This window comes from Acanthopagrus latus, chromosome 4, assembly GCF_904848185.1.
Source record: "Acanthopagrus latus isolate v.2019 chromosome 4, fAcaLat1.1, whole genome shotgun sequence".
NCBI lineage: Eukaryota > Metazoa > Chordata > Actinopteri > Spariformes > Sparidae > Acanthopagrus > Acanthopagrus latus.
Genome location: NC_051042.1, coordinates 8,414,829 through 8,426,756, shown reverse-complemented (window position 1 = coordinate 8,426,756; position 11,928 = coordinate 8,414,829). Strand labels below are relative to the sequence as shown.

The 11,928-nt window shown below is 41.5% G+C and overlaps 2 long non-coding RNA genes across 2 annotated transcripts; both read right to left on the bottom strand.

The window, feature by feature from the left end:
* Positions 1-900: 900 nt before the first annotated feature.
* Positions 901-1,709, bottom strand: LOC119017729. The gene is made up of 3 exons (XR_005074536.1): positions 1,644-1,709; positions 1,217-1,310; positions 901-1,010 (listed from the first exon to the last, which is right to left on the bottom strand). It is a non-coding gene; the product is annotated as an uncharacterized LOC119017729 (long non-coding RNA).
* Positions 1,710-8,246: 6,537 nt separating this feature from the next.
* LOC119017727 lies at positions 8,247-11,595 on the bottom strand. Its single transcript, XR_005074534.1, has 3 exons — positions 11,509-11,595; positions 10,235-10,379; positions 8,247-8,677 (listed from the first exon to the last, which is right to left on the bottom strand). It is a non-coding gene; the product is annotated as an uncharacterized LOC119017727 (long non-coding RNA).
* Between the last annotated feature and the right edge of the window lie 333 nt (positions 11,596-11,928).

Here is an 11,928-nt window from a genome sequence, read left to right as displayed (position 1 = left end):
AGCTGTTTTTCCCCTAACAGGCCACAATATTGCGCCGGGGGTAGCGATGCAGGATAAAAAATAGCTCGCCAGTGCATGAAAAAGCCTGGGGGGGGGGGGAAATGCGCTCACGGATGTTTGATTTGTGCGTGCAAATGTTTTATTGTGCGCAATTTATGGCAGTATTCTATGCCCATACAATGTCCTCTTGGTTCCTTTTCAGTTGTGTGACAAAATGAGCAGTCTGGAAGAAGAAAATGAAAATGCAATTTGGATGATTTATTTCTCATTTTATTTATGAGTCAAATAATTCAGCTATGACCTTGAAATCAACAGCATTTCTGCTAATGCATTTTAATTTTCAAATTTGACATTTCGAATTGAATTTTTGTAACTATTTGCTGGGGCATCTTTTGAAAATTGAATCTTAAACATCCTTTTCTTTTTCAGTTTAATTAAGTTACAAAATGAGCAGTCTTGAAAATGAAAATGCAACTTGGATGATTTATTACTCATTTATGTGTCAAAAAATGCAGCTGTATTCTGAAAATGAATTAAAAAGCATTTTAATTTGAATTATGCTTCCATGGTAATGTGCCACAAATTATCCTCTAAGTAAGTCTAATAAGGGTCTAACAGTAAGAAGGACCACTTAATTTTACAGTACAGTTCTGTTGTTATGTGTGTTACCACCTGGCTCAAGGATGGCAACAAGAAGGGAGGCCACACACAGACATCTTAAGCAAAAAGTAATGTATTTAACTCACACCAACATAAATGTTAAGTAACTAGTGGGGTATGTACAATAGGAAAGGTATCAGTTGTGTTAGCAGTGTATGGATGAGTGATGATATGGTGTGCGGTGTGTTGTGAAGTGCATCAACCTAAACAAAGGGAAAAGAAGCTGAGAGCCCTGCTGCAGGCCAAGGGGAGAGAGAGACATATCCCTCAAGGCAGTCCTTATATATATTCTGGAAGCTCCGCCCAGAAAGGCAGGTACAGGTAGACGACCCTCCCAGCTCCATCTACTTCTGCAAGAAAACAGTCAGAGCATCTCAGACCACCAATTCAAGAGGAGGAGAGGTCGTCACACCCCCTCCCTTCAAATGAGGATCCTGACAAGGCTCACCACAATTAGACAACCACAACCCAAGCCCTCAATAGCCAACAGACATACTAAATTACTTAAACCCTCTGGTTTACCCTATGCCAAAAGAAACCCAAATGTTTGTACAACCTGCAGGACACCTCACACCCTGTCCAGCGAGGGCACCAACTCAGCAACCATGGTACATAGGAAGCAGATTAAGAGGAGATGACACCAAAATGAACTGTAAGAGACCATACAGGAAGAAAAAACAAACAACTTAGGACACTCCCCGTGACATGGCATCTGCAACAGTATTTTCCATTCCCTTTACATGCCGTACATCCAAACGGAAAAGCTGCAGGAAAAGACACCAACGCATCAGATGTTGGTTTGGGTTTTGAAGCCAATGGAGAAAGGTCAGAGGATTATGATCTGTGTAGACCACTAAAGCACTTGCTCCACTGCCCATATAAACCTCAAAATGTTTCAGTGCCCAGATGAGTGCCAGTGCCTCCTTTTCAATGTTGGAATAGTTCAACTGATGTATGCTGAATTTTTTGGAAAAGAAACTCACCGGACAGTCAACACCATGTTCGTTAGTCTGCATGAGGACAGCCCTCGCTCCCACCTTGTTAGCATCCACATACAATGAGAAAGGCTTTTCCATCTGCAGGGCTGCTAGGACAGGGGCAGAGCACAACATAGACTTAATGGACTCAAAAGCTTCTTGACAGGTACGAGACCACTCAAACATCACTTTTGGACTAAGAAGGGAAGTTAGGGGAGCAACCACTGTGGAGAAGTTCTTACAAAATCCACGATAATACCCCACCGTACCCAGGAAACATGACAGGTCTTTCTTGGTGGCAGGAACAGGAAATTTGTCCACTGCCGGCACCTTAGCCCTTACTGGACACACTTTCCCATGGCCAACGACCTTACCCAGGTAGGTTACTGTTGCCTTAGCAAACTCAAACTTTGCCAAGTTAATAGTCAAAGACGCCCAAGCCAGACATTCCTACAAAGCCTGAATTTGCTGTAGATGATCCTCCCAAGTGTCGCTATAAACAACAATGCTGTCCAAATACACAGCACAACCCACCAGACCCGACATTCATCAGGCACTGAAAAGTGGCTGGGGCATTATGCAACCCGAATCCACAGAATAGGGTCTAAATGTACCATTGGATTTCTTTACCAGCAGACAAGGGGAGGACCAGCTAGAAGCACATGGCTCCGCAATGTTATTTTCCACCATGTATTTGACCTCTGCCTCTAACTGTTCATGTTTGACCGGTGACATACGATAAAACCGCTGTCTGACTGGTTGAGCATCTCTCACATCAATATCATGCTCAATGAGATGAGCACGAGATGGGGTGTCTGCACAGAGGCAGGGGTAACTTTTAACTAGCTTTACTAACTCTGATCATCTTGGTTCAGACAAATGAGTCAACATTTCGTTCAGAGACGCAAGAGGCTCAGAGTTTTTAAGTTGACCTCTCAACATGCCATCATCCGGTGTACACAGTTCTTCCTCTACTTCTACTGCCAGATCAGAATGTACACGTACCTGACCCACTGGAACTGCTACAGCAACACAAGTAGGCGATGACTCAAGTCCTGTCACTGGAGACCGAGCAAAGTATGGTTTAAGCAGGTTACCATGACACAACTGCACTGATTTCTTCCAGTCAGGGGCTGAGATGAAGTAATTTAAGTCAGACACCTTTTTAGCCACCGCATAAGGGCCACAAAAATTAGCATGGAATGGAGATCCCACTAGAGGCAAAAGTGCCAGAACTTGATCACCCAGACTAAATTTACTTACGGCACGCCGATCATGGAGACGTTTCATTTTGTGTTGAGCTGCCTTTAGGTTTTCTTTTGCCAGCTTGTTGGCCTAATACAAATGGTGTCTAAAACCATTGACATAATCTATCAAGTTTTGTGGAGCCTCTTTTGACTTCCAGTCACTGTGTAAGGAGGCCATAAAGCCCCGCACAGTGTGACCAAACACTAAGTCATTTGGGCTAAAACCCAGACTCTCCTGAGACACCTCCCCAGCTGATAACATAAGCCATGGAAGCCCTTCTTCCCAATCATGATCCAACTCAGTGCAATATGCACGAAGGAGGGACTTTAAGGTTTGATGGAACCTTTCTAAAGCTCCCTGGCTCTGAGCATGATAAGCACTGGACTGTGAATGTCTGATGTTTAACTGCTGCAACACTTCTGCAAACACCGTCAATGTAAAATTAGACCCTTGATCAGACTGTATAACCTTTGGAATACCAAAGGCAGACATGAATTGTGTCAAAGCCTTCACAACAGATCTGGTAGTTTTTTAACCAAGGCCAGTAAAAATGTCTCAGAACTCGATCATAGGTTTTTCTTACCCCTAGGTAACCTGACACGCCATCATGAGCGATCTTTAATACTGTGGGTCTTAGCTTAACTGGCAGAAGAACTTGCACTATTTCATCCCCCACAAAACACTCCCTGTGAGGAACCCATTTTCTTACCAAAGACCCATCTTGGAGAAAATAACCACAGGCTGCACTCTCCACTTCATGGTCAGGGAGTACCTGACAAAACAACCTTTGAAGTGTAAGATCATCCTTTTGTTCTTGAATGAGGTCACTGCAAGACACAGGCAACTGATAAGCAGAGACAGGAAACACTGGTTTTCTCTTCCTATCCGAGTTCTCAACAGCAGAGCCACTACTGACAGAGCTCATAGCTCGTGTCACTGCACAGGTGGGAAGAACTGTAGAAGTGGCTGTGAGAGACTCCCTACATACTACTTGAGAAGATGGCTCAACACTCTGACCACACCCAATCACCAACCAGGTCATTTCCCAGGATGACCTGCACTCCCCCCATAGGCAATGAAGGATGCACCCCCATGACCATGTCACCCTGTAACAGGTCTGAAATTAAAGTCAAATGATGTTGTGGAGCAGAAAAAACTGTCAAACCCATTCCACAAACCTCAACACTAGAACCAACAGCAGAGTCAGGAGAGAAAGGCAAAACAGAGTCCACAATAAATGAGTCAAGGGTGCCTGAATCCCTCAGTATCTTTACAGGTACTTTCTCATCACTACCAATCGGTGAAACATAGCCATCTGACACAAAGGCAGCATAACCAGGGTCAGTCTCTTCACCAACTGTAGAATCAGACAGTTATGTCTCCACCTCAGGAAGCTCAATCAATGGCCACATGGTTTTGAGCAAATGCACCCGATTTCCAGTTTTTTTTTCAACACTGGACACTCATTCAGACATGATTAGGGTCCAGCTTCACCTGTACCCCCTGGCCAACTTTACTTGCAACCCTGTCAGTCCTGTCAGACAACCACTCACTGGCATGAGCCCCTGCCATCTCTATAATTATGATTTCCCTGGCCACAGTTCTCACCAGTAAAACATTTGTGGGTCAAAACAAACTCATCCGCCAACTTAGCAGCATCTGAAATCGTTGTCGCCTTCTGTTCATTTATGTACGTCACAACACGATCAGACAAATTATTCTTGAACTGCTCAAGCAAGATTAGCTCCTGCAGATCCTCCAAAGTCTCTACCTGAGAAGCAGCACACCAGTGGTTAAAATGATTGACTAAATCACAAGAAAACTCAGTGTCTGTCTCCCTCTCCTGAATTGTCTGAACCGTTGACAGTATGCTTCTGGTACCAACTCATATGCTCTGAGAACAGCTGTTTTAACCAATACATATTTAACACTATCAGCAACACTCAAGGCTGAGTAAGCTTCTTGGGCTTTTCCAGTGAGGAAACACTGAAGCAGCAAGGTACGCTCAGCATCAGACCAATGTCGTGCCTCAGCTAGCCGTTCAAACAGCACAAAAAAAATGTCAGGATCCTGCTCATTAAACTTAGGAACTAGCCGTAGGTTAACAGCAACATCAAATGAATGAGTTGGAGGGACATGGAGAGGGTAGAGGGTAAAATAGTGTCTAATATATTTTTGATCTTATATGGCAGTGTGTGATTTCTAATTACACTAAAATCTTGTTAAATTATGTCTAATAGTGTATTAGAATCTCCGATTTGGTTTGTAATTACAGTATAATTTGGTATAATAGTGTATAATAGCCAATATTTTAAGTAATAAGATTTATATGCTGTTTCTGATTACAGCATAATTTGGGTAGGTTGGTAAATCGGTAGGACAGATGGAGGACAGGCAGGAGGACAGACACTTCTCAACATATAACTGCGGTATTTTTTTCCCACATATAAGTTGCCAAAGACAGTTACAATTATTATGTTATTTTTGTTTGGTCATGTAACCTTGCTTTGTGGGACATTTCTTTGTCTTTAGTTGAGTGAAGGACCTGTGCAGTTATCAGACCGTCTGACTGACATGCCCTCAATACGTGCAGCCGGCTTATCCATTCACACTGGTTCAGTTTGCCAATAATGCATACCTGATAATACCTCCGGAGGCGTATGTGCGCCAGAGCGAAATTTTACCCCTCATCGCCACAGAGGTGGAGAATTGGAACATGATCCCTGCATCCAAATGGCAGTGTGAATGGGGCTAGTGTCTCCTTATGTCTCTGCATGGTATGTTTCCGTTTTTTGCTCCTTGCATTGTGTAGTCAATGGTCCCCTGCTTTTACTTATTTATTTTTTAAATTTAATTTCAAACCCACAATGGAGAATACAGCTTTTCTTGTGAAAGGAATTTGTAATTTAAAAATGTTTTGTGTTTCTAAGACCCATAATAATAATAATAATAATAATAATAATAATAATAATAACCATAATTGTTATTATTATTGTTATTATTATTATCATTATTATTATTATAAAAGATATTTAAAATGACACGCCTCTGTGTGCCTTTTAATCATATCCTTAGAATCTTTAAATGGTCTAATTTTTGTGAAATGACAAACTGACCTCAATTCTCCTGTCTACAATATATTTGTGTATGTTTGTCAGTGCCACGGGAAAGAGAGAAAGATGGAGAAGGGGAAAGGGAAAGGGAAAGCATGCAGGAAGGACCAGGTGAGAAATCAATAACAATAATAATAAACTGACAGATGGTGAACAGTGGCAAGCAAAACAGTAACAGATTTTGGAGTTAGTTGAACCAATGTTAAAATGATAAAGCTATTTTTCAATAGACATATTTTTTGTTTTTGTGTGAAAAAGGGTGGGTGGTGGCAGTGGGGCTCATTTGGTGCTCAGCACCCCTAAAGCTCTGACCCTAGAATCACCCCTGATGGAACTACGTACCCATATTCACATTTTCCCTAAATCTGCCTACATTCACAAAGCAGTAAACACCAAGCAGGCAATAAAATGTTAAAGCAGTTGCTATAAAAATGGTGGTGAGAATGGTGAGACTGAAGATAAAGAGTACAGTTCTGAGCTAGAAAACCAAAACTTTGAAGTAAAATGGGCTAAAATGCTCCATAAGGCTGTGAAGATGCAGCAGGTGGTAGCTCCTCCAAATTATGCCACACTTGTGATTTAATTGTCATTCTTTTCAGTTTTATCACTAAAACATGTATTGCCTATGGCAGTAAGGCTGACATTCTTGGAGGAGAAAGGTGAGAGATGGCTTCTTTGGAACATCCAACCTAACCATTTGGACCACCCCAGGGAGGAAGAGAGTTGGATAAGCTATAATCCAGCTTGGGTTAAGGCTGCTCCTGGCTAATGTCTGGTCACAGGCAAAGGAAAGTAAGAAATGGGACTCAAAACAACATGGACAACCTTGGACCAAGCTGTTGCACTCGACGGATGGAACGTGGTCCGAGCCAACAGAGTTCAGGACTACAGCTTGACAAGGAGAGGGGGATTCTGTGTTTATCATCCATGCTTGGTGCTCACACACAAAGAAAGTTGATGGACAGTGTTTCTCAGCTGTTAAACTACTGATATGAAGATGCTGACCACATTATCATCATTTTTGCTGCTGTTTGCAGATTCAAAAGATGCACTACATGTTTGTTGATTTGTATATTAATGACTGTTTATATGTATAGTAATTTGTGTAGCATGTAGGAGTTTACAACCTTTCAAATCATTATACAAACCATGTGTTGTGTAATGACAAATAAATGACCTTGTACCTTGGGAACTTCAAACTGGGAACTGAGATGAGTAACAATTCTCTGCTGATCTGTCACTACAAGCAGTCACTTCCACATCACATGTTGTCAATTGATCTGTTGTTGACATGAAGTGCTGTTAAGCAGAACTTTCAACTGTTTAAGATACATTATAAATATTTCCTCAAAGTATAAACTACAACAAAGCAGGGAGTCTGTCTATATGTTGTGTAGAGAACCATTCATCTGATGTACTTCAGGCATGTCTGTTGCTGAGGACCCAAAGAAATGCAGTGCCGAGTTTGGTGCAATTTATACAAATGAGTTTAATTTAGACTGCATTAAATGTTAATAAATTAATAACTTTTTGAATTAACAGCAAACACCACTATGAGGAGCAGCAAGGGTTTTTCATGATTCTGTAAACTGAAGGTGTCATTCTTCTCACCTGACCTCATGGGGAAGCCGATGTAAACAAAAAAGATTAGCATGGTGCAACAACTTGCTGTAGTAACGTGTAGCAGTGAGAAAAAACACAGTCTTGCTTTTCCTTCAGCAAGAACTGAATGTGATATTTTAAGTTTCTTGCAACAGCAGTTTGCTAGCTATCTTCAGCCTCAAGGGCAAGAATGTTTATCGTTGACTGGCAGCACAATCAGCTGGTCCAGGGTGCCTCTCTCGTTGTTTGTTGTGGTCTGGCACCAACAGTACCAGTGTAGACTTCCAAATTATAATCATAAAAATCTAACATGTTTAGTATTATCTGGGCGGCCCCAATAAGCCAGTGAGCAGTTCAGGAGGCTTAAGACAGGACCTGTGAACCCTTCACATTACCTGATCATCTGTGTGGGAGAGCATGTTTGAACAGCACAGCACTAGTAGTAGTAACACACAGATGTGTCATCCAAATTTGCTAATTTATCAAGCCTTTTAGTGGATTCAGAATCAGAATGAGAATTTCCTTTATTTATAGAACATTCAAATGAAAACTATTTTTTCTCTTGTCATATTGATGTCTGTTTTCTGGCCATAGATAGTATCAGAAATTAGGTTTGATACATGATTTTATTTTTGTCACAAATTAAGTAGAAAAAACAGGACAACCTATTTTTATTAAATTATTCTAAAAAGGAGTACAAATTGATTTTAGCTGATTTTAGTGTTAGTTTTATTAGTGGTTGCAAATTGATCTGAAGGTGACATATTAACACATTGAGAGCTGTAGCCTTCACTTGGCTGTTACAGAGAAAAGTTGACCTTATGGGTATTGGGTACAGGGTCATGATCAGGTCATAGTGCTGGCACATCCCCATCCAGAGTAAGAGTGTGTTAATCCTCCTCAGGCCCAGGAATGCCACCACTGGCCCAGCCACAGTTAGGTCCTGCAGCCGGCAGCAGGGCCTCCAATGCTAATTGGAGGCTCTGAAGCGTTGGGAGGCATGCAAATATCTCCGGCTTTACTCAGATACCCTTCTGTTCCACTTCCAGTCCTCTCCAATCCCTTCATTCCACCTGACTGGAGGAGAGAAGGCAGAGAAGGTGAACACAGCTGCTGGTTTGTTGCCTCCTTCAAGGGAGGGGGGAAGGGTAGGGGGGCACTGGGGCCGCTGTTGCCTTGATTACAGACTGAGCTTCCAGGCCCATGTCATGTACTGTACATCAGAGGAGATCAGCAAGCCAGCCTGAAAGTCAGATGACACCAAGCACATGCACAGCCCTCCTTAACCCCCCTACCTGCCCTCTCTTCCTCCCCCTTTTTACCCCAACTCTTCAACATCTTTTACTGCCACTTCTCCTTCTCAACTCTTACCTGCAGCTCTTACTCACTCACTACACTCTGTCACTCCCTCCATGTAGTTTCATCTCACCTGTCTGTCTAACTCCTCAACGTACATAACCCCCACTCTCCCGTGAAATGGATTTTTAAAAAAAGGCAAACTGCAGAATGCAGGTGATCATGAGAAAATTGTGGACTTAAAAAAGGCAAGCAGCTGTCTAGGTAAAGGACCAGAACAGAGCAGGCATGAGGAAGATGTTTAAACTTTGGCTTGGAGCTTGTCAAAACCATCAGGCTTTAGCCTTTGATGAAGATCTTTTGTCTCAGGACTTGAGAGTCACTTGACATTAAAAGGGTGTTAGCCAAATAGTTGTCAAGAATCTGTCTTCATTATTCATCTGAAGCAATATCTTTGGTTTCATTTCTGTCAGGGAAAGACAAATAACCAGTGTCATGAAATGTTGTAACATGTGCTCAATGTCTGATAGAGCAAACAATACCCCTGTCCAGGAGGCCCTGGACCAGCTCTCCATTATAAAGGGTTAGATTCCTAAATCTACAAGAGGTTGCTTTAAAAGTAGGAATTTAAATAGGGTTTTCTTAAGCTGGTAGTGAGGAGACTCCCCTCTTAATGATCTGTGCACTTGGTATGGTGCTAGGTTTGATTTTAGAGGCTTTTGGTAAACCCTAGGGGACTGTGTCAATTTGGTAGGCTAGAGTAACCTTTAAAACCTTTAAGATATTTTGCACACTTAACACCTAACTTTTTACTCCCATCAAAGAGACATAAAATCAACGTCCACAACTTTAACTATATTATGTTGGTTTTACTGAATAGACTTTAGCAAGGGCATAGCATACAGCTCAACATTAATTTCAATTACTGTCAATCATTATGAAAAATCCTTATTGATGAAATAACAAATTATTCGAAAAGAGCCGAGGCCTTGTTAAAAATATTTAAATGTAGGTGAGATGGAGATTTCCTTTCCCTTTCTGCTGAAAGTTCAAGTCCTTGAGGTAAATCACAACCCTGCCTGAGGTCTCTCAATTTCACCAGAGTCCAAACCTCATGCCAGCAGAGTAAACAAAAGTACCCCAATATCCAAATTGTGATTCACAGCATGTTGGTAAAAATGGTTAATCCATTGTGCTCTTATTTCCATGGTCTATTTCTGCTGTCCTTTCTGCGAGGTTTAGGATGCTCACATACTCCGTCTCATGTGTTTCTTCAAGGATGGAGTGACTGGAAGAACACTCTTTGTTCTGTGCTTCTCGGTTTATACACACTCTTACCTTTGGGCGGTGACGACGGTTTACAATTTCATAACGATTTGACTGTCCTGTGCCACTGACCGAGGTGTGGCACTTCCTCTTGTCCTCATGTCAACAGAACAGTCTTCCAACACTTCCCTCCTGGCCTCAGGTCATCCCAGTTTCTCTAGTGATTAAACAATACATCCATTTCAATCATGGTGAAACATAACACATTCTTTTACTGTAATCACAACAAGTTAGTATGTATTTCTATTACAATCATGGCAGAATCATTCCCCTCTGACAGGGCCCGGGTGTTCGACCAAACAGTGCTGCGTTACTTCCTCTCAGCCCCAGCATAGTCTGTCTATCAATTTAACATTTTCTTCATTACACCTTTTTCCAATTGCTAAAACACAATTTTGCAAACTAGGCTGGTCTAGGAACATGTCCTCTCGTCTCTTGGTTTCAAAGAAAGCTGTTCCCTTTTTTGAGACAGATGCATCCTCCTTTCTCTCAGGTCAATCAACGCTCAACACTCAGAAATCCAGGATCTGAGCATCTGGAGGAACAGAGAACTGTTGTTTCACAAGATGTGTTGATAGTTGAGTGCCTTTGGAATTGTAAATTAGGCAACAATCACTGCTGGTTTATTTCTTTTTCCCTTTGAAATGGACAGACACCTCCAGAGAAACATTACTGCGGGGGGCCTAGTCTTGCTCTTCCCCCTCCCTTGTCAAGATGTTGTTTATGACATGTTTTTGTAAGAGCTGTGACATTCCAGTCTACAAAGGGACTCTGTACTCATCCAGCTTTTTAACAAGTTTTAAATAATCAATAAACCAGAATCTCATATTCTCAATTTTAAGAAATTAAGAAACAGTAGAGGATGTTCATAAAACTGATGATTTCCATGTTTCTCTTTGTTATCATAGAGCTGTGTCAGCTTACTCTTCTGCCCTCAGCTAAGAGCTTTAGCCTATGCAGCGAGCTAAACATATGGCTTCAGTAACCGCTCGTGAGGCATCCTTGAGTTTACTGATCCCTTTTACTTTGTAAAACTGTGAGAAAAGAATCACAATACAAAACTTTCAGTTTCATGTAAAAAAAATACATTCACACTTATTTCTGTGTGCAAAATAACCAACCTGAGGTCTTAACATTAATAATACATAGTATCTTGAATAGCAACCACAAAGCTAAATAATAGCATCAACTCTACTGAGTGAAAGGTGTACCGCCTTCAATAACACGGAACGCAAAATGAAAGCGCCAGTAAAGATTCCTAATTAATTATGTTTGATTTAACTTACAGAGTATGCCCTTGACAAGAGCAAACGTTAAGGAAGTAGCCAGACTCGTCCCAGGAGCGACATGTTTTCATACTCTGCTGCACGTTTATCTTCCCCTAAACGCACTTCCTCCTCCCAACATACCCCACTCGATTCCCTTAAAGGCGCAGTAACCAGATCAGCTGCAGACTGAGAGCTTGAATCTGACAGAAAACGAACCTCCAGAAAAGGAACAAAACAACAACACAAAATTGAGGGACAGAATACTTACAGTATACTGTTGTACTATTCTAATATATTCAGTTTGCCAAATATCAGCCTATATGGAAAACATATCTTTTATTGTGTATTGGAAGTAAGTGGGAACATTTATTTTGAAGGAACAAGATGTTAGTTGGTGCTTCAGGTTGTGGCACCAGCGATGTTTGCTAGTAAAGGAGT